The following is a 23,948-nucleotide window of genomic DNA, read 5'->3' on the forward strand; positions in this document are numbered from 1 at the left end:
TGAGTGTTACATCTATTAATGCCAAGGTTGGGTGTTTTCCCATGGGAACATTGGATGCTAAAATCACCAGGGATTTTCAGCTCATGATGGCAGACTAGGAAATATATTTACTTTCCGTTCCTCCTGAAACAATATTTAAATAAAACTGTAGAAATACCAAAAGTAATCAACCAATAAAAGCCAAGACATTGTGGAAGTCATCAACCACAGAAAGATTTCAACACATTAGAGAAGACAAACAATGAAATGGAGGGGCCATGAATAAAATAATGAAGAAAAGATTACCCTAAGTAGGGTCTGCACAAAGCCAGTCAGCTTTTGCTGAGCTCTGGTTATAGTAAAGGGCAGAGGAAAGAAGAGGGGCTGAAAACAAGGAGACAAAAGTAATTTTAGGAAAAACAGTTCATTTAATGAGCTCCAGGGAACAGTCAGCCTGCTGCCATACTCACTCATGTATTACAGTGGATTGTTGGTAAGCAAGACAAGAAAACAGGGAACAAACAAAGAAAAATCAAGACACTGTTTCTTACTGAACTCTTCTCAAATGAGATCAGGAAATTATGGTTCAATGCCATAGCTGTAAATCATTTCTGTTCCTGGAGAGGTGAGAAAGGGCTTATAATATTTACCCTTTTTTTTCAGACAGAATTTAGGTCTGAGCAAAAGCTTTTGTGTCCTCCAACCTCAAAGTTTATTGGGGATGGAAGTCCAAATTTGCTTTGACATACCATAAACAGAACCTCATGAGCAGAGGGTCAAACTACTTTTGGAATATATGAATTATGCCCAGTGTAATTTTAAATAGATTTTAAACAAAAATATATAAATTTTTACAGATCTATATGATTCTGGGTTCTGAAACTTCTACATGTTACATGCCTGATATATAACACACAATGTCAGTCCCAGGAGAGAGAAAACACTCCAATGAAGCAAGCCAAAGAAACAAGATTCGAACAAGGTAAAGTGATGTGTAGACCAAGAACAGGATTTTTCAATTCTTTCCTGTCATGCTGTAGCTTCCAGCTCATGAATAACAACACGTTTCCCTTGTCCTAGACACACAAGAGTATGTCTCCTCTCTGGGGCATAAGAAGCTCTAGAGTTACATATGTGTAGTAAAAAGTGGACCCAGCTGGCATACTCACAATGACCAAATTGTGTTGATCGTACTTTATTTTAAACCAATACATCGCTCCATGCTGAAGTTGCAATAAATGATATAGTTGCTTTCTAGACATGAATGAGATGCCTTACTGGATACACTCCAGGAAGGCCAGAGAAACTGGCTTCTAATCCATACAGAATAATTCATTGATGAATTCCTTTCAGGATAGCCCATGATTTATCTAGAATATAAGCTTTACATACCTGGATCCTTCAAACTAGACCAAAGGGAAAAATCTAGGCTGCAAGCCTCAATTAGAAATGTGGGATGGTGCTATGCTGACAACTGGTGGTCCCTGACCTATCTTCTGAGATTAGAACCCAGTGTGGTGGATGACCAATTCACACGTTGAACAAAAGAACACCTCCTGCAGGGAAGTGTATGTGTTCATTACAGGTATGGCACATAGGGATAAGTATCATAAGGACTTCAAGAAAAAAAGAAAAAGTAACACACGAAGCATATATGATAAGGAGGCACCAGAGTCCAGAGCACGAGCTCTGGAATCACACAGGCTTGCTTCAAATCCTGGCTAAGCCACTACCATCTATATACCCTGAAGAACAGTCGAAGGTTTAAATGTTGTTTTAACAAATTTCAAAAAACAAGTGAAGAAAGAACCTATCTGCCAGGAAGGGACATCGTGGGGTGCAGCATCCAGTCGGGTCAGGGCTCTGCATCCCCTGCTCAGAAACCTTCACCGCCTGGCTCATGGTGATGCTGGCAGCTCAGCAGTCATGGAGAAGATGCTCCTGTCTCCATGGCTCGCACACAAGCTGGGGAGGTCCACGGAGGAGGCGGGCCACAGCCTGGAAAGCTCTGGGTGCATCCTGCACTCACCTCTGAGTAGGCTCTGGTCTCTGGGCCCTGTTGCGGGGAAGGGCTGGCCGATACATACCCAGGGCTGAGGGCCCTGCAGAGCCGGTGCCCAGGCAGGGTGAGTTCTGGAGAAGAAGGCTTCCACAGTCCCCAACAGTCTCCACATGGTGTCCCATACGGTGCCAAACCCCTGCCACCCACAGCGAGAAGTCCCAGCTGCTAGAAAGTCCAGAAGGGCTCGGGCTCTTTGCCCTTGGGCCGGATTCCTCCAGGGGCTGGGATTGTGTGGGGCCCCCAGCCCACCCCCTGACCCGCCAGCCCTTGCTCTGTGACACGTACAATGGAATGTCAAGACCCAGGCTGAGCTGTCCAGTGTCCAGTGCGTGCTAGACCTCGAGAACAGTTAGAAGCTAGGGAGAAGTTCTCCCGCTTTCACTCTCTTTTCTCAGATCAGGCAGACAGCACATCTCACACTGAAGCTATGGACACCACACCTCCTTCCGAGGCTACTTTTTCCATTCTGCCCCTCTTTTCCCTTTCCATTCTGCCCCTCTTTTCCCCAGCCCCCCTTTTACGGCTTATGCCTGTATCGGTGTTTCAGCAGGCAGCAGCTCTGACACCAAAGATATGGACACCACAACTCCTTCCCAGGCTGTCATTTTCCAGTCTGCCCCATCTCCAAGTAGAACCACTACCTATTTCACACGGCTGTTCCTAGTTCTGGGAACACACAACTCACTTGTAGCAATGCCTCAGCCCATGCCTCGACTCATTTACCTGCAATGCTGGCCAACAGATAGACCAACGCTTCAAAGTTATGACAGAAAGTTGAGTAAGTTATACGCTTGGAATTGCATTTATTATTATTAACAAGCACAATTGTAATGCTTAGACTATAACAAGTAATATTCTAAGTGCTTAGCAAATATTAACTCACTTAATCCTCATAATGTCAACCTTATAGGTAGGGAATATTCATAATATTCACCTTTTTGGGGGGAAACTGAGGCCCAGAGGGGTTGAATAGCTTGCCTAATGCCACACAGTAAGTAGGGCACAGAAACCCAGCATGAAAACCAGACCGTCTAGACGTTCATCACTTTGCTGTGTCACCTTATTAGATGTTGTGGTTAGGGAAGGGACTAAACTGACAAGACTCTGAACTAGAGAGGGGAGAAATGAGAAAATGACTGATCCTAGAAACTAGAGAGGATTTCAGCTCAGAAATTTCTGGTGATGAGACCCGGAAGAACAAGAACTTGGTTGGAATATTAACTTGGGGTAGTATCTGAATCCATTGAGAAATGTTTTTTTTTTTTTTTTTTAATTTAGAAAGGCCAGTTGGATGAAGATTAATGAAAAAAAAAGGAGAAAGGAAAAGAGGAAGGTGCCTTAAGTGAGACATAACCACTTCCCTCTAAGTACTAGGGGTAGGGTCTGTGGGAAAGGATGGAGCTCTCTCTACAGGTTTGTCACCAGGATGAACAAGGAGAAACATGGCAACCATTGTACTGGTTTTGATGATCTCTCAAAATCAAGACTTCAGTTTCCAAGAACTACCTACGGTAGCATACCTACCATGTGCCAGACATGCCACCAAGTGTGTTTCCAGTCACACATTTTAATTGGAGAAATAGTTCCTATGAGGTACGCATTAGTTCCCTATGGCTGCTGTAAAAAATTACTACAAAAATGCTTGCTTCAAACAACACACACTCGTTCTTTTATGGTTCTGGAAGACAGACTTCCAAAACCAGTTTCTCTGGGCTGGAATCATGAGTTGACAAGGCCATCCATCCTCCTTCTAGAGGCTCTAAGGGAGAATCTGTTTCCTTGCCAGCATTCCTTGACTTCTGGCCACATCAATCCAACCCCAACTTCATCATCACATTCTCTTTGGAGTAAAAACTCCCTCTGCCTCTCTCTTACGAGAACACCAGTGGTTACATCTGGGTCCATCCAGGTAGTCCAGAAGAATCTCCCCATCTCAAAACCGTTACTTACATCCCATTGGCAAAGTCCCTTCTGCCATTTAAGGCGACATTCACAGTTCTGGGAATTAGAAGGTGGACATTTGGGGGCAATGGTATTATTCAGTCTACTACAAGGTAGATACTATTATCTTTCTCAGATGTAGAAAATGACGTTTAGGGAAGTAATTTGTCTCAGTCTACAATTTCCAGAGTAGAGATTTAAATTCTGCCACTGAGACTTTAGGACACACTCTAAACAACTTTAACCTGTGGCCTTAATTACTGCATACTCCTTGGTTAAGAGTCACACTTAGGTATCAAGACCCAACTGAATATAACACAAGTACTGTCTCCTCTTTCACTATGTTTGCCTGGTGTATTTATGAATCTTGCCCAGAGCAGAAGAGTTCAGAAAATTGTAATGCACGTTTACTTAGAGAAAGCATTTACTGTTTGATGTGCACGGAGTAAATGAAAGCTATTTAAAATAAAATAAAATATGCCACCAAATCATCAAGTGTCACACAGAGGTAACCCAGTGGGAGTCTTGAGGAGAATAAAATGATCTCCAATAGTGCAGATGAGAAAAGTTTCACTAAAGGCAGGTGTAGTTCAGCCAAGTCCTACAGCACAGAAGTAGGAATTTAGATATTACCAAATGGGAAAAAAGACATTTTAGGCATGGGAAAGAGTTTAATGCAGAATGGTTGAGAAATATGCATTAGACCTTTCTAAATCAAATGGCTTATTAAGTCAGTAAATCAGATTTAGTCAGTCAAACTAGCTTTAGCTGATTACTTATCCAGGGCATAGCTGTTCAGAGTCATTTTTGTCATAGAACAGTAAATAAAATTGTTGAACTATAGCTTTAGGCTTGCTAAGTGAAATAGATTGCTCTAGATGATTTTGAAGTGACTTACTTGGTACTATTCACGAAATTGGGGGTTAACACCTGCTTAAGACAACATAGAGAATTGATCTAAAATAGTACTTGAAGTAGTTACTGTGTAAAGTATCTGTTCAGTAGCTAATGGTAAATGGATGTTTATAATCCCCATTGGACAACCAACCTCTTTTTTTGCAAATGGTAACGTGAATTGCTGTTGCATAAACTATAGTAATGACCGCCTATCTAATTTGTTGTCCAAACCAGAAATCTTCTAACACAGGTCTCCTAATACAAATAAGCACGAAGGTAACACACACTGGGTGTCTCCCATGTGTGTGTGCATGCATCTATATCTCACTGAACCCCCATAACAGCCCCCAAAACAGGGACTCTGAGTGTCCCCATGCTGCTGGTGGAGAAACAGGCACAGGAAGGTTCAATAGTCTATCTACCTAAGATCACACAGAGGGTGGGAGAGCCCGTTTTTAAACCATCTGCCTCTAATTCCAGGTGCCAGGAGCCAGACTCAGCCTAAAGGCCTCTTCTGCTCGTCTGGAGGTGAAACCATGTGTAAGGATTAGTCAAATTCTGTCTTCACTCATCAAGGTAGCTTGAACACTTGCACATACTCCAAGTAGCATGTAGCATAAGCAATAAGATGTTTGCCCCGGGTATTGTCCAGGAACTTGGAATCAGCTGTGTCTAGTTAGGCTGAGCTGGTTAAGACTGCAGAGGACCACCGATCTTCCACCTGGGCAAGTGCCTTTTGACCTCCTGCCATCAGAGGGCCGAGAACTCCAGCCTGAGAATGTGCTGAGCCCCGTAGCCTAGTTACGCCAGCTCAGAACAATGAGGAGCACACCTTTTCCCAATCACCTTTCATCGTGCTCCCCATGCCTCATACTGCCCTGCTTCTTTATCCTTTATCCCACAGATACCCCAAGCCCCTTGCCTTTGGGGAGGCGGATTTGAGACCTATTGTCACGTCACTTCCTCACTTGGCTGCCTTGTGAATAAACCTCCTCTTTGCAGCAAATCTCAGCATGTCAGTGTTTTGGCTTGCTGCGCCTCAGACAAAGTGGTTGGGAGCAGTGGTACAGGTCCCTCGCCTGTGAGGGAAGCTGGTTCTTAGTAGTCACGTTGCGGATGTTTTCTCCTCCCGGGGGGCAGACGTCCTGCTCTTCCAGAAAGAAGGGAGAAAGGCAGGAGCTGGACCATTGCTCTCAGGGTCACCGTCACCTAGGAGCTCGTTAGAAGCACAGAATCCAGGCCCCACCCAGAACTACTGAATAACAGCCTGCATTTAACAAGATCCACAAGAGAGGCATACCCATATTAACGTTGGAGAGGCACCAAGTTGGAGTCCACGTAGCTCATCCCTAGGGTCATCCTCTTCTCCGCAGCTAATGAAAACGAAGCTAAGATTCCTCCTGAGCCTACTCTGCCTCAGTCACCTGGATATCACATGAGCTCATTTAATCCTCCCCAGAACCTGCAAATGAGACTGAGGGTCAGAGTGGTCAAGCACTCAAGGGTCCATAAAAGAACATGGCCAAGGCTCACTGGAGCCCAGGCCTCCAAAGAAGAAGGCCCCTGAGCAGAGCATGGCACCACAGCAGCGCAAACCATGGGCCTGGAGGGTAGGCGAGGGTCCCCACGCAGAGTTCACACCATTCGACAGATGCCCACAACAGACCACAAGGCAATATGAGAAGTAAGTTCTGATTGTGGAATCTTTGAATTTTAAGATTTAAAGAAAAAAATCTGTTTTTGGGGGCTGGTTAAAACAGTTCTACCATGGAGTAAAGAGAGGGCATCTCAAGGCCCCTTCTGAACTTAGAATTTAATGCCTATTTATTGAGAAACGCTCCGTGCATTTGCTCAGTCCTAAGTCAAGATGAAGTTCTCTGTGCCCTAGAAGCTTAGGTTCTAAAAAGGCCACAGAAATGGGTGAGACCTAAAAAATGTCAGAACAATGCAACGGCCTTAATCAGGCTATCTTTGCTTTGCTTTGCTTATAAGTCACTGACTTTAAACTGAATATGGTGTCATGCCTTTACTTTTCTTGAAGTTTTTTTTTTTAAAGATCATATAAAGATTTTCTTCCATGGTAAGACTTTCATATTGTATTTTTCTTAAAATGGAGTGTGGTACATTTACCCTCCATCAGATGATTGCTTATAACTCACCTTGCTTTATTAAGAATACCGCTAGAGGCTTCTATGCCCCTACTAAGAAAAATTTATTTTCAGGATCATTCAAACCAATGAAAATCCAAGTTTACAGAGCACAAGATAATGAAAATTCTCTCGACTGGCATCTTTTACTACTTTTAATCTGTTAACAGACCCTAAGTGTCTTAGATGAAAGGTACTGTAGCGGGAATTGCCATCGTTAGCAGCATTCCATACAGGGAACTGTTGATTCTTCCAATTTCTCAAAAATTTGGACACTTTGACTGCCTCTATAACATCTCTAGGGTGTGTGAAAGAAAAAAAAGAGGGCTGTACAATGTATTTCTCAAAATATACACAGAAATAGTTTGCACATACAAACAGGGAAACCTTATAAATAATGTATAGGGAGCAATGTAATGTCGATAACGGAACTACTCATTTCGAAAGACAACACTGTCACCAAGTGACCCCTCACCAAAACTGACTGGGAATTTTTAGGGGCCGCCAAACCAGAGGTGGAGATTTATAGGAACCTGGGATGTTTGAAAAATGGTTTTGGACGACCTCCTCGAGGAAGGCACCAAGCGCCATCCCAAATTGCAAAAATGGCTCCAGGTCGACTCCTTGTGTCCTCACTCTTTGCAATGTGACATTCCAACTTCTCCCATCAAGAGGCAGAGTTGATTTCCCCACCCTTGAAGTTAGGTGACTTGCCATGGCCAATAGGAGGCAGCAGAGACGATGGTGTGCCAGCTCAGAGCTAGGTCCCACGATGCTTCTACTCTCCCTCTCGGAGCCCTGCTACCCCCATGAGCACAAGCCCCAGTTACTAGCTGGGGCATAAGAGGTATGTGGCTGGCCCAGTCAGGCCCCCGGCCCGGCTACAGCCAGCCCCCAGCTGACCCCACAGGTGTAGCAGCAATTCCAGCCATGATAAGCAGGGTTGTGATGAAGAATTAAGAGCATAACAGTATGCTATAATTTATAAACCACTCTGTCAACCTACAACATTATTTTTCAAAAGCATTTTTGTTATTCTGAATCCCTGCGTGGACATATTGAAAACAGCACTCCAATGATTGTTGGAGAGCAAAGGATGCAATCTGAAATAGAGAGTAAAATATATTAGTTTATCCAGATTCACGTATTTGTATAAATTACTAGAAAATCGTCTGAAGAAAAACAGACATAAAAGAAGAAAACAGTCCAAAGAACACGGGTAAAGAAATATGTCTATTTAACACCAACTAGTACATCAAAACATGTAATGGAAAGTATATGTTTGGTTCTCTGCATAATGTTGTATAATTTTCATCACAAAAGCATTATTGATTTGTACATTCTTGGAAGAAAACAAAGCATTAAGATTATCTGCTGGTGTGAAAACTGGCCCCTATACACAGAGGGCAATGAGAGACTGAAGAAAGAGGCAGCCTGCCCCAGGCTAGTCAGTGGCAGTTTTAACAAGCAAGGGAACCTGCTTACAAGGCTTGCCTTTGTCAGCCGAAAGACGAATAGATCTCAGCACCCACCCGGCAGAATCTTGAGTTTACAGAGCGACCTTAACAGGGTTCAGTCACGTATACTGTCCACATGGTCTCAAGAACACATTACTCTCTCAAGGCTGAGTTTTAGAAAATGGTTCCCACTGTGGAAACGGTGGGCAGAATGTATATTCCAAGGTCAGGGGAGGGGGTTATGCCCTCTCAATGGCCTCCTCTGACATTTCAGCAAGGAAGGATGCCAGAGAAGAAAGCCTAGGGCAGAAACCACTCAACTTGTTATCACGAATGCCAGGGGAACCCAAGTAAGTGGATATACAACCCTGCGTAGGCCCTGGAAGTAGGAAGCATTTGGGGACTACACCTGGGCTGGTACTGACCCCCCTCCCCAAAGGGACAAGGAGAGCAGAAACCTGGATGGGGTCAAGAGAGAGAACAAAGAAAGGCAAGGCTGGATATGGAGCAACGTGTGGATCCTGGAGCATGTGTCTCAGAACTGCCGGGGCTCTGCAGATCAGCTGCATCCCCATTATCCTTGACCCTCATTGGTATAATTAACTCAGGGTGGGCGCATCCCGGCTGCCAAGTCACTTCCACCTGTCCATGGAGTTGACAGTTACTTGCTCACAGTGAACCAACCTCCGTGGGCCTAACAGCTACTGCAGGAGGCAGTAGTAGAGAACAAGGTGACGACAACCACCAGATACGAAGTAGGAAGAGACGCTCAGCGTTCTGACTGGGTGGATTGATGGTGTGGGGTTAAGTCTGCAGAGCTAAAGGGGCCAGATGTAGAAAAGGGAAGGGGAATCATGAGGATATGGTCAAGCCCCATCGTATGGATATTTCATCCATATGTTGTATGCAAATTCCATTAAATTTGCTCTGAATGAAAATGAGAGAAAAAAATTATCCTTTAAAACATGTCAGTGACTTTATTTACCATCTCATTTGATGAGCTCATAGTCCAGGTTAAGAGGGAAATGGGAGCTCTGAGTCTGTCATTTCTCAGGAAGTCTCAAGCTTCAGAGGACACTAATAGCCAAACTACCTCACCTTTTGCACTTTTCAAGCAACGTTATTCCTAAGTGCGAGTCACCCTCTTCATCGGGTTCTCCAAGAAACAGCAATCTCTCCCAATGAGATAGGAAAAATGGGCTACTTTGGTTTTTTGGAAAAATGGGCTACTTTGGTTTTTTGAGGCACAATATGTAGTTCTCCAAAATGGTACCTGCCTGGGGGATTTTTCAAGAAAATTAACCAGCAGTGGTGATTTGTTTGTCTTCACATAACGTATGACCCAGATGTGCTGAGAAATAAGAAAAGGACGAACGAATCAAGGACAGCTGATACAAGGAGGCAAGGGGCAACTTCCACAGCCTACGTGGAAAGCTACAGGAAGGGAACATCCAGCTGGTGGGAGCTGAAGACAGGGGCCAGTCCTCCTTGGGCTCGGGATGCCATCCTCTCTTCCTACATCTTCATGCTCTCCTTCTCTGTTGGCCCCTCCCAGCCAGATTAAAGAGCCACAAGGAAATGCCCTCCTCCATTCTATTCTCCTGTCATTCATCCACCCCACCCTTCTTTCCCTTTGCCATCAATTTCTTGACTTGCCCCCCAATGCTCCCTTCTCTTCTACACTGCGATCTGGTTTCTGTCCCGCTACTCTCATGAAACTGATCTCCTTGAAGCCCCTGATGATTTCTCTGTTGACAAGTCCAGGGGACTACTTCTCAATCCTTATCTATGTAACCGCCAAGCTGAGTTAGAACTTAAACAACGTCTCTGTCTTGAAAATCTCTTCCCTTGTCTTCTGCGCCACCCAACCCTCCTGACAGTTTCCTGTCTCTTGGTACCCTCCCAGTGTCTTGCTGAGCTGATCTTCCTTGGGGTAATTCTCGGGGCTGTGTATTAGGCTCTCTGCTCTTCATCCTCTATGCCATCTCTCTGAAGGACCTCATCCTCTCCCTTAGTTTCAATTACGAGCTAAGTCTGTCTCCATCTAAGACCACTCTCTGCACCTTTCAATCTATATATGACTTCCTGTAAAACGTCTCCATTTAAATGTCTCATAAGGCACCTCAAGTCCAACACGTCCATATTACTGAATGTCCACTCAGAAAAACACCCCGTGACAGGTTGTTCAATACGACAAATTTCATATGGTGATGAAACAGCTAAAAAGCCAAATGGGATGGTGAGACATCCCAGAGAGTCACAGCAGAGGAAATCACACCCACCCCACTGCTGGGCTGGGGGGCAAAGAAGGAAGTGGTGTTGCCACAGCTGTCAGGCAGGAGCTGGAGGCACAGAGGGAGTGGCTTCGTGGTGGGGCAGCCACTCAGAGCAAAGCGGCCACCAGCCCTGCTGCAGCTGCCCGAACAGAGAGCGGAAGGCAAGGGGAAAATATGTTGGCTTCTCCCATCCCCCTGCCCTCCAACCTCTGGCCAATGTTTTCCATTGGCTGAACGTACCTCGAAGAGTTGGCGAGGAGATCTGGTCGATGGGGTTTGCAGGATCAGCCCTGTGACACGGAGCAGAGCAGTGGAAAGGCAGGGAGCCGGTCTGAGGCAAACAGGCAAATTGCAGAGCGGTATCCACTTCTCCCTACCTCTCCTGTCCCACTGAGTGGAACCATCTTCACGCGCGACCTTTCTCTTCCCTCATCTCCCACATCTACCCATCCATGCTCTAAGTAGCTCATCCATTCCTCTCTCTTCCTCACAGTCACCGCCATCACTCACTATCGTTACTGCAGCAAGCACCGCTCTGCCTTCTCCTGTCTCCAGACTCCCTCTTCTAATCAGTCACTACACTCCAGCCAGAAGGATTTTTCTCAAATGCGTATCTTACGTCACTCTGCCGCTTCAAGTCCTACAATGGCTGGCCCGTTGTACTTAGGATCCAGTCCACATTCCATGGCAGGACTTCATCGTGTCTCCAGTCTCCCCTCCCCTGACATACTCCTCCACCCTCCACATTCCCACACCCTGAACCTCAGGCCCCTCAATTTCCTGGGGCACCTCTCAAGTCAGGGCATTCACACGTGCTATTCTCTGTCTTCACATAGCCCTCCCCTATCCCGCACCTCTTCTGAATTAACCCCTCCTGGTCCTCCTCACCTCTGTTCCCTTGCACCCAACACTTTCCCCGGTGGTAGGGTTATCAGATTTAACAAATAAACCACGCAAGTTTAACCGGGTGTCCTGTATTTTATCTGCAACCCTACCTGATAGGCACTTGTCCCAGAGTGTGACAATTGCATGTGGACATTTTAATTTCCCTACTAGCCTCCAAATCGCTTAAGGATAATGATCTTGTCAATACAATTCCCCATTTTGCTAACTAACTAGGTAAGGTTGAATGAATGGATCAGTGACTTGCGGATAGGAGTTTTACTTGAAATCGTATAGAACTAGACTTCAGCCCTAAACAGGAGAGATGATTAAGAGACTAAAGGGAGGCTAGTGACAATTATTCACCCAAGTGGAGGCTCCTAGGTTAGTTCTGGGCCAGCCTCTCAGGGTGTAAGAGAAGAACTTGGAGGTGGAAACTGTACACTAAAGGGAAATGACCAGAAGGTATGACTGGAAACGATTATTTAAAGCTTTCAGCCTGCACAAAGCTAACAGACTAACTTCAGCTGGTTTGGGGATTGCTCTGGCTCAGTTCTGAGTCCTTCACACAGCTGGAAAGTTTATGCTCCTGCTGCTGGGGTTAAAACAGTGGAAAAGGCCAGAAGGGTGATGCCAAGGATCATCGTACACTTTTTACCTTGCGATGGTTTCCTAATAGAAAGCTTAAATCTTGCTATTTTCAGACCCGGTACCCAAGGACAAGTACGCAACAAATATGAGAAAAGTGAGAAAGGTGGAAGAAAGGAAAATTAGAGCACACCATCTAAAGAGGCAGCCTCTACTGGCTGCAGACAAACCTCCATGCTGAAATGCAGGCCCAAATTTTCTCCCCCTTCAAGAAAAGACGGGAAACAAGATGTTAAGGCTTCAACTCATGATTTTTTTTTAACGTGCCCATTAAGTCAATAAGTATTAAATGGTTCAAAATGAACACAACTATAAGTTTATTACTCCGTGCGGGCTTCCAACACTGTACCGTGGAATCGACATGTGTCTCCAGGCTGAGATTCCCCTCAACTTGCAAACCTCAGGCAGATGCTGATTCAAATCCCAGAAGGCTCTAGTTGAATAGCAACGTCTGACCTGCTCTGCGGAATCTAGGGAACCATTTGCTAATTTGCTCTGGGGCGAAATCTTCTATCAATATCAATCAGGCATGAATGTAGATAATTTCCCCATGCTATCAATATAGTCATCTATATGTTTAGTCAACATTTATTGAATATTGCATAGGTAACGTTTGGTGGTCAGTAAACAGTGGAGAGAGGCCCAGAAAAAAAGGGGGTACACTCAGGCTTGAAATCCAGCAGGTACACGCCTCTGCTGCCATACCAGTTATTTATATACTTATCTACTACTTCCATCCTAGTTGGTTAAGTCTCTGCCCCAGCCCTAGCCCTGTGGGCCTCAGACGCCAGCAGTGGGCCACTCATCTGTGGCCACCTAGGGCAAGGTGGTGCTTTCCTGTAGTCATCCTCCTTTGGCCACTTGTAATTTTGCCCTCTTTAGGGTACCATACTGGTTGCTCAATATTTTGAGCATCACACACCAAGTCTCCTAAGAGAAAGTAAAGTGATAAATGTTCCCCCAAATGCTCATGTGGCTTTTGTCTCTCCCTAACCTCTTTTCTTGATTAACTCCTGCTCAACCATTCAGATCTCAACTCAAAGGTCACTTCCCATTTCGCCATCTGGACTGTGTCTCCCTGACATTTACTCTCACAGCTCTGTTCTTTCACTTCATATCTTGTATCCATTTGCTTATTTGTTTGTCTGCCTCCCTGATGAAGCTATAAGCTCCATAAGGGCAACAAAAATCAGAACTGATTTGGCAAACTGCACAGGCTTCTATATGGTTTACGTGGGATTGGCCACCTACCCAGCTCCAAGGATGGGTCCTATTGTATTCCAGCCAGTTAGCATGTCCCTTCCTCCAGGTCCTACTCATTGGCACAGGAACGAGAACCTGACCTAAGGCAGCCCAAGCAGAGTGAGGCTGGACACACTGGCGAGGAAAGCAGAGCTAAAGACCTGTTCTGAAGAGGCAATGTCACCAATGTGGTTATCATGAAGCATGACATGAAGGGGGACAAAGATGCAGAATTCCAGAAAGCTGGCTCCAAAGAATACACAACATGGGCCTCTGGAGTAAACCAGATCTGGGCTGGCCTTTGTCTTTGGACTGTTCAGTTACATCAAGCAATATTTTTTTTTTTTTTTTTTTTTGCTTTAGCCAGTTGGGACCAAGGTTTCTATGTATTGTGACCAACAAAATCCTAACTGATATATCTTGCCCCCGAAAACACAAGAACCTTGCTCATGGAAGACACCATATCTTGAACAATATGCCACTGGGAGAACTGGAGATGGCTTAATGGGGGAGGCGACTGGGTAACATCAGCCGGAGCCTTAATTTGAACATAGTTCTTTAGAAAATATGTTAGACTGCCCTCGATTTAAATTCATCAGAAATTCAGGAGTATTTTCCCCAGTGTGTTTTACAGCAGAATTGTTCCTACCTGAGGTTATTAACCTGCTCACCTGTCATTTCCTAAGAACTCCTAAAGATTTCTGCTTCAACCCCTGGACTTTCAACCTAAAGAACCTATGGTTTTAAACTGGGGAAAGGGAACAAGAAAGAATGATTCAGCCTCTAGCCGCTTTTTACTCTGCTGGATAACATCATTATTCTTTTCCCCCAGAATGACCTGTAACTTCCTACATTTCTTACGTTTCAACTTCAAGTTTCATTTCTCGGGATGCCTACAGCTTTTCACCTGGCTAGATGGAAGCCAAGATTGTACTTTTCTCTTCGGGGCTATTCTGCTGGGCTAGACTGGCCAGTTGTGGCTCCCGCAGCCTGTAGACCGGGGCCTGCATCCTTATCTCCCCTTCCCCTCTCTCTACGCGGTCAGCAGACTAGCATCCGTTCACTCACTTGAGGCATTCAAAGGTCAAGGTTTGCGCTCAGTGAGTATCATCCAGCTATCTGTGCGCCAGACAACAGTGACTATCCTTTGTCCTGGTATGAATGCAGTTGCTCACCGTTTTCCAAACACTTTCACACATATGTAAAGAAGAGTCTGGGAGCCCTCCAAGATTTTAAATTTTAGTTAAAAATGAAATTATATAGTAAGCTTTTGAAAAATTAAAACATCCACATATGTGAGATTGTACCTCTGCCTTTACTGTAGGCTGTTTGCGAAATTCAGGAAGCCCTGTCTTTCCATTCATGAAACAGATAGTCGTTGAGCACCTCCTAAGGGCAAGGCAGGATGCCAGGTGATGGAGGTGGAGAAACAGGGCTTGTTTCTTGCTCTGATGGGGAAGGCACGTAAGCAGACACCCTCGGCACAGGAAAACACAGAATGGAGGTGCTGTGATGGGATAAAAGGGTCACGCTTATAAGAACAAAGGAAAAGTGCATCCTTCCAATGCAGGAGACACAAACAAGGTCAGGAGGTTGGCAGGTGTCTTGAAGGAACGTCAGTCTTGCTGAGTGGGGGCAGAAACTCCAGGCTTACCCGACGTAGCATGGGCATATATGCTTGCCACATTCCAAGAACCAGAAACACAAGAAAGACGAAGCCAGACCAGACACCACAAAGCTGTGACCGTTGGGCTCAGAAGTCTGGGATTTTTATGAACCAAGGAGGAGCATGAAGGGGAAGTGATGGTCCAACTGGCTGTGCTGGTAGGGGCAGGTGGGGGCAGATGAGGCTGCTGAAATGATCCGCTGAGGGATGACAGAGCTGGCGGTGGCAATGGGAATGGAAATAAGTGGAGATTCAAGAGATCTGGGGCCGGTACAAACCACAGGGACTTGTAACCATCATATGAATGGATGAGGAAGGAGGCAAAATAGACTCTGAGCACTATTATATGTGAACACTCGGATGGCATCCATGGACTGGCCGGCTTTTGCTGTTGAAATATTTACTGTGTTTAAACAGTCACATCCTGCACTGAGCCCTTGTTTTAAGCTCTTCAAACATCACTGAGATAAGTGGGGGAGTTATTTCAATCCTCCATTTTACAGATGAGAGAACCAAGACTGGCAAGGTTTAGCCCTAAGCAGGAAACCCAACTAACCCAGCTAATTGGTGCAGAGCTGGGACGAAAGATCAGTATAGTCCTCATTACACAATCCAACGAAACACGAAGATAGCTCAAAACTGTCCTAGTGGCATGTTTCCAGCCTAAGTGGGACAAAGTTCATACAACTTTATACCGTGAGCTGTGTTGTAAGGTGGTTTGTTGATAATGTCCATTCCAAAAGCCAACGGAAAGGTACCAGTATGCTGAATCATTAAAAACATGGATGTGCAGAACTCAAGTCTTACACCTTTCTGAACAAAATACCCTTCACGGATGCTAGTTTTAGACTCAAGTTTTCCCAGCATAAAGTTTTAAAAAGAACAATCTGTCTAAAAAGCATGTAAAGAAATTCATTGACAAAGGTTTAGATGTTTTAGGACTTTAATGTCCTTCACACGGTCAACATAAAATACTGACAATGGATGAACAGTAGGGGAAAAGACTCTTCAGCAAAGATCTTCCCGAACTCAAGGCATTACTGGTCAAACACCAGAAAGAGAACAGTCACGTGAAGAAACAGTAAGGGAATTTAACACAGATTTTTAGTTTAACAGCATAACTGAAAAACAAAACCAACCAACCAACCAACCAACCAACCAACCAACCAACCATTCCTCTACCCACTGAAAGGAAAGTAAAAGTGAATCAGGGAGCTCCTAAATCTTGTGAAGCAGCTTAAAAAGGGAGAGGGGAGGGGTAATGGGAGGCACACAACTGTTGAGAACATAACACTCTAATGCACAAGGTCAGGGATCCTAACAAATTCTCAAAGCCTCAACATATACCAACAAGAACCGTATTATTAGAAATATAAAGGCACAGAGATATAAATGCATAGAGATATAAACTATTTGGTATTAAAAACAGACCTTGCTATATAAACATATAGTAAGTCACTTTTATCGCTTTATGAGAATAACCGTATAAAGAAAGTCCAGAAGACCCCACTGCTGTCATCTTGCAAAGGATCAAAATTCAGCACCTATAGGGCCCCACCCACCCTCCATGCTGTGTGTCTGTTTGTCTCTAAAAACAACAACCTGCAATTTGCATATACTTAAACCCACAGGCAGCTTTGAATATGAGATCTAGGCAGAAAAAGTAGTAGCAAAGAGAACAGTAGCTAGAATTTGGTAGAAAAGCAAGAGAAGACTTTTTAAAAGCTTCCAGTTCAAGTTAGAATTAAGGTTAAGTTTCAACAGCTTGGGATAGCTGTGGATGTTTTGCTGTTCTCTGGAAAAAGAAGAAAATCTATCATAAGTATGTTCATTCGAGAAAAATACTGTTTGTTTAGGTTTTTTTAGACATGCCCAAGTGACTTTCAATTTTGTACACTCTTCAAGGGCAGAGTGTATATTGGTTAGGATGTGCTCATAGCTGGTGCATCTCCAAAAAATGCTTCATGAAGGCTGGCAGCTTCTGACATCTTCGATGGTGACAGCCTTATGCAGAGAGGCCCGAATCCCTCCCATGGACCCAGAAGAACCACCGATGCAGCCGTTAAGAACAGGAACATCTGGTTGAGCATCAGGACGACCCTCCTTCCCGTCACCAGCTCCTGCGAGAGTCAAGGCACCTGAGGCCATCGTGTCCAACCTCCCACCTGAAAGCCCCCGCAGGTGTCCAGGAGCATCACACATCTCAGTCATTAGAAAATTCCTTTCCAACGCAGTGAAGGACCGACACGCTCACAGGTAACCTAGGTTAGTTCAACTCTTCGATGAGCCTGCCGTGCGGGGAGCAGGGAGCGGGCAGCTATTCTCATGCGTGAGAACGTACATTTTTCATGGAGCTGACAGATTTAACTACTGTCTCTGATGTTCGGGGGAGCAGCAGTGTCTGTTCTTACACTGAACAGGCTGTGCCAGCTGCACCAGAGATGGGATGGCACCCTTTGTGCTGTCAGAGCAGAGATTTTCAAAGGTAATTTTGACAAAAGCTCCTAGGAGCTGTGGCCCCCACCCCATGCTCCCGGCCGTGGAATCGCACTAAGGGGCCTGTAAGCAGCAGCAGGAGCACCCCTGTAACAAACGGTCTTTCCCAACTAGTTACAATAACTGCTACCCCAGGATGGGCAGGCTCCTAGATGTGTCTCCTTCAGCGTCTGAAAACTAAACCAATTCTCTGACAAGCTTCTGGATGGGACATGTACTCACCTATGCCCTTTCAGGGAGATCATATTGAGTTCAAGAGCTTTGTCGAGAAATCTTTTTTCTAAAGCATCATCTCCTTTGATGTTGCCAATGTGGAATGGAATATTCATCTTGCTTCTATTCTGGGGCTCCACTGGACATCTGAAAAACATGTTTCTTCTTCCAGCTATTTTTCTGCAATGTGCAACTTCCATTAACACAGCAACAGAAAAGTTTTAAAAACCATTTTCCAGATGCAAACAAGAGATTAAAAAAAAGATCTGTGACAGGACATTTATAATTTACTTAGGATGACCACTCTTGCACATGGAACAGTGAGTTAACATTCTCTTATACGACTCAGACTCAATTTCCAAGAGCCTCAGTTTCCTCATCTGAATATTAGGAATAATAATATCTCCATTTCATACTAGTTATGATAGTTCAGTGGTACAACATATATGAAGCTTCCAACCCATGGCAGCCACACAGCAATGTGAATGACCCTTTCTCTACAAGGCTGCAGAGAAAAAAAATAAGTTGGTCCGAATAGTGGTGGTAAGATTTAAAAATAATGAGCAGCAGCTTTCAAAGCACTTAAAACACTGTATTGTCCCAAGCTGTGTGACCTTGAACAAGTTACTAAATCTCTCTGTTGTGCCTCTCTGATGTGAGGACTAAATGGCCACAAATTCTCTGCAGCCCTCCCAGAAAGAGGTGGGGTCTTGTGCTCCTCGCCTTTTGAATCTGGGCTGGCCTTGTGGCCTTGCTTTGACCAAGAGACTGCAACAGGAGTGACGCTGTGCATCTTCCAAGCTGAGTCCTCAAGGGGCATGTGGCTTCTATACCTGCCCTCTTGAAACATCACTGCCATGTAAGCAAGCCCGAGATAGCCTGCTAGAAATAAAAGGCCCAGCCAACAACCAGTCAGCACCAGCTGCCAGACAGATGAAGGGGGTCATTTAGACTCTAGGTGGATCACCAGATGACTTTGATTGAATAAGTGATCTCAGATGAGACCAGCAGAAGAAACCACCCCGTTGAGCCCAGCCCCACCTGCTGACTGAAAAGAATCCTGAGCCAAGGAAATGGCTGTGGTTTTAAGTCCCTGTCATGAAGTGTTCTATGATGCAAAAGGAGATAACTGATGGAATTCAGATCAGCGTCTGGAACACATTCAATGCTATGTAAACATCTACTGAAGTCAATAAATTTGTCTTTTCATTCTCCGCACCTTGCACAGGGCTCATACAGACTCTCAAAAATGAATGAGTCAGGCTTCCCTGGTGGCGCAGTGGTTGGGGGTCCGCCGGCTGATGCAGGGGGCGCGGGTTCGTGCCCTGGTCCGGGAGGATCCCACATGCCACGGAGCGGCTGGGCCCATGGGCCGTGGCCGTTGGGTCTGCGCGTCCGGAGCCTGTGCTCTGCAACGGGAGAGACTGCGGCATTGAGGGGCCCGCGTACCACACACACACAAAAAATGAATGAGTCAAGTTTCATCTAGGATACGTTAGTATTTGACTTCAGTTTCTGATTTGGAAAGTGAGCAAGCCAAAATTATCTTCCACTGACAACCAAAGGAGACAAACAGAAGAAGAGCTGACATGCTATTCTGGATAACAAGGAAAATATGTAATAACTCTCTCCATTTTCTCAAACACATCCTATCTTATTCTTCCACTTCTAAACGGTGGGATTCATTAAAATTAAACAGCAAAGGGCTTCCCTAGTGGCGCAGTGGCTGAGAGTGCCTGCCAATGCAGGGGACATGGGTTCGTGCCCCGGTCCGAGAAGATCCCACATGCCGCGAAGCGGCTGGGCCCGTGAGCCATGGCTGCTGAGCCTGCACGTCCGTGGCCTGTGCTCCCCAATGGGAGAGGCCACAACAGTGAGAGGCCCGCGTAACGCAAATTAAATAAATAAATAAAAAAAAAATAAAAATTTAGTGTCTACCCTCTTTGATATTCTGCTGCCTCAGGCTCCCCAGGTGACAGTCCAATCATAGAGCTGGAGCAGCAAAAAGGACACATGATTTAAGGGGAAAAATATTAAAAGGGGGAAGACTTAGGAACCTGGATTTACAAAGAATCTGTATTTACAGTCATCCCCCGCACATTTATCCAACCTACTGTGAACGTAGATAGTATCATCACATCAACAGTGTCATAACAACTAGAAATTGAAGATTAAATGTGCACGGTGCCCGAGAGTGTCCCTGCTGTGGAGCTGAGGGAAGGAAGAAAAAGGTGAAGGGGAATCAGCTGCTCCCAACCTAGCAAGACGGCTGTGGAGGGAATTCAAATTCCACAGGACAAGCACTGTGGAAGCACACAGCTGAGCAAGTACCTCTGCCTGAGGGAAGATTGATGGTTTCAGACGAAGGGAGGTGGGAGGGGTCAGGACAGGGGGAGACAAAGGAATGGCATCTGGCAGACAGCTGTCTCTGCCAAGGCACAGGGGACAACAGCAAGTTCTCTGCAGCACCTGGGGTGCTGGGTGCCTGGCTGGGGGCAGGACTGCAGACAGCAGAGGGCCCTGTGGACACGCTCTCCTGGGAACTGGATCGATCGGATCCTGGAGCAACGAGGAGCAATCAGGTCTGCACAACAAGGAGTTGTGCCTTTTAGAAAAAGCACTAGGACATAGGGGCTGAAGGGTGGGGACACTGGGGGAGAGGCCTGCTGGAAAGCTCCCACAAAGAACTTTCTAGGTCAACAGAATTAGGGCTCGTGACCAAGACAGGGACACTGGGGAGTTTCAAGCTTGGGCAGTAAATGCAAATGCCAATAGGGACCCAACGGTCATATAAATGAGTATAACAGGCCCAACATGACAGACTCAGCACAAACTCCCTACGTTACCTGTTAACTGTGAGGGCCCTTTCTTTACTTCCACAGAGAAACAGTCTCCCTTTTGCTTGAAACATACGGCCCTCCCAGTCTGTTTCTCCCACTTTCAGAGACACGGGGATTATGAAATAAGACATCTGGCTTTAAATCATCTTCCCATGTTCCAGTAAGGGCTCAAATTGTGTGTTTTAAAACCTGTGAGCCACGCCGAGCACTGCCGTGGGCTGTGCTGGGCCACCGCTCCCAGGCGTTATCACTAAATCCCAGAGCAAGGGCAGTGCCTGTGGCCTGAATGAGTTGGGGGGCAGGGAGAAGGTGCCAGGCTGACAGAGCCCTACCAGGGGCCCGGGTGGGCGTGGAAGCAGCGGGTAATCCTGGGACTACAAAGCTTCCAGGACAGACTCTGAGCAGCGTTCCCCAGGGAGTCTATCAGGGAAGCTGATAAGGATGGTTGTGACTGGAAAAGCAGTGCCACAGTCAGTCCTAGAAATTTAGGAAATCCTGAATTAACAGGGCTACATGGGTTTCTTGACTCAACTTCCTAGAGCGTCTCAAGAGCTCCGGTGAATCGTGAACTCCCAAGAGGATAATTCATACAGGAACAGAGTTTTCCCCAAGTGCATGTGGCTGAAAAACCCACGGCATCTCTGGGATGAGTATTCTAGAATGCCCACTGAGAAACCCCGGGACTCCCCAAGGTAACAGAGGGTTGTGTGTGAGGGCAAAGGCACCACCTCAGCGCGAAACAGCATCTCACAAAGGTGGTGAGGGTTAGGAGGGCGCAAGAAAACTGCAGGCAGTTGGCAAGCGATGACAAGATGCTCATTTCAGTGGTGTCTGCTCCAAAAGACAAACCAGAAACAGGAAGGGCACGAAAAGTGCATCCTGTGGTGAGAGAAGCCCACAAAGGAGTCACTAGGCCTCTCCTGACTGCCTAACTTTTAAATAAAAAATTAACTCTAAATTTGCACACGATTAGGAAAACTAGAGTAAATATATAAAGATCTATTCCCTTCCATAGAGGTGGTTGCCATTAACAGCCTTTTGTGCATTTTCAGGATCAGATACACAAATGTGTATACGTGTATATATGCATGTTTCCATATGTACATATATACATATATAGTATTTACAAATACAAGCACTGTGGGTTTCTAAGTGGAATAATAGACATGTCCTTTTCTACACCTGCTCTTTTTCCTTTTAACCTGATGATATATCAGGTCATAATCCCAGTTTGCTCACAGACCTTCCCCGTTCTCCACACACACGTTACTCCATACCACGGATGGATCCTAATTTCCTTCACCAGACCCCTCCTGAAAGACATCCGGGTTGTCTCTAGATTTTCCCCATTACATAAGTATCCCTCATTGGACTTGCGGGTGCCTGATTTTATGCACACTTCTGTGCAAGGCAGAGTACTGGCAGAGGGCAGGTGCCTAGAAGTAAAAGTCTTTGGACAAAGAGCAAGAGAGTTTTGAACTTTGATGGACGCTGCAAACCTTGCTCCAAAATTGAACACATTTATTACACTTAACATAGGCAAAATGTGCTTGTTCCCTCGTCTACACCAGATGTTATCAGTCTTTAGAATTTCTGCCCATCAGATGGGAAGAAAATCCCATGATTTTAATCTGCATTTCCTAAAGAAGTTGGCCCCTCTTCATTTGTCTAGTAGTCAGCTGTACTTCTGAGTTGTTTGCTCATACAGGTAGAAACCAGCCCCTGCCTTTTTAAAATTTGGTTATCCTTTTTCATTTATTTGTGGGTTCTTCTCTATATCAACAGTAACCTTTATATGTTAATATACTACCAAACTTTTGTGTCTGTCATTTTGTTTTGTTTACGTCTTGAACTGTAGAAGAGTTTTAAATTTTCATGTAATTAAATATCTTTTACTTTATGGCTTCTGAGTTTTATGGCTTACTTAGGAAGGCTTCTGTACTCCCTGCACTTACACAGAAATTCTCTCCTGTATTTTATATTTGCTTCTTGCATTTAGTTGCATTTGCACCTTTTCGACTGACTAGAATTTGTGTATGCTGTGATGCAAATATCTAATTTCTGTTTAAATGAATTATCAATGCTTCAATCAGTCAATTAGACAAAAAGTCAAGTTAGACTGTAAAATTGTCTAAGTTAAAATACAATTCTCAAGTAAACAGGGACCAGTTTCTGGACTCTTCCACCAATCCGTCTTTCCCTCTGTCAGTGGCTTTATATGTTAATAGATCATATATTAACATTATATTTTATTAATGTTAACATATATGTTTAAAATGTTTCATCTATCCTTTTGCACTAACTTTTTCAGGTGAACACTGAACTGACTTCTAGATTTTTACTAATTTTTGTGACTATTGCAAATGGGATGTTTCCTTGCTTTTTAGTGTTATTTCTGGAGAATGGGAAAGTAACTGACTTTTACATATTTAGACACAACTGATCAAAATTCTGAACATGATCCTTTCTAGTTTTTCCACTGATTCCTGCATTTGGGAAAAAACAGTCATTATCGTCTGTGATTTTTGTTGTTTCCTTAGTAAAGGCCCTGGAACCGGCCTTCCCCCCGACTCTCCCGATGTTCTTTTCCTGCCTGATCCCACTTCCCCGCTGCGCCTGACCCTAACCTGTCTGCGCTGCTGTAAAACACTGTTTGTTCACAGGGTTGTGATGACAAAAAAGTGTATTCATATCTGTAAAGCACCAAGGGCTCTGCCTACTTGATTTTGGGGTTGTCACTAGACACATCACATGCTTCCCTCTCTTTCCTAAGGCCTGGACCCCACAAGAAAGGGAGAAAAGGTGACCTCATATCTGGATATGGATTTTGTCACTTCACGAGCTTTATCATATTAAAATTAATATCTAATACATATTAAACACTATGTGTTAGGAACATCCTAGGTGTGTTCCATAAGAACCACAAATAATATTAACAGCTAACCGTTAAGGAAATAATTAACCATTAAGTAATAACCATTAAGGCTGTTTTAATTTTAGCACACTGGATATATAAGGGGTATAAGTTCTAGTAGCATTTAAAAAAAGAAAGAGTTACCAATTCTAATAGTAGCTTTTCCTTTTCGACCACTTCCCAAAATTATAGTTCTCTTTTTCTGCCTAGCAGCTTTGCATGTTTCCTTCACCGATGGAGAAGTTATCTACTGGTACTGAGAAAGCAATGATAAATATGCCATTTAAG

General features: G+C 44.8%; 1 long non-coding RNA gene across 9 annotated transcripts in view; it reads right to left on the reverse strand.

The window, feature by feature from the left end:
- LOC115802468 (uncharacterized) overlaps positions 1–23,948 on the reverse strand; it is a 75,264-nt gene that overhangs the window by 38,893 nt on the left and 12,423 nt on the right. For 4 of the 9 annotated variants that reach the window (XR_016388665.1, XR_016388667.1, XR_016388664.1 and 1 more), the window contains one exon: positions 3,279–23,916. This is a non-coding gene — a long non-coding RNA (uncharacterized LOC115802468). Of the gene's footprint in view, positions 1–3,278; positions 23,917–23,948 lie in introns of those variants that run through there. The other 5 variants (XR_016388670.1, XR_016388671.1, XR_016388672.1 and 2 more) reach the window with 4 other exon arrangements.

Source organism: Delphinapterus leucas, chromosome 18, assembly GCF_059928025.1.
Source record: "Delphinapterus leucas isolate spDelLeu-1000000601 "Yukka" chromosome 18, BTC_Dleu_Yukka2, whole genome shotgun sequence".
Lineage (NCBI taxonomy): Eukaryota > Metazoa > Chordata > Mammalia > Artiodactyla > Monodontidae > Delphinapterus > Delphinapterus leucas.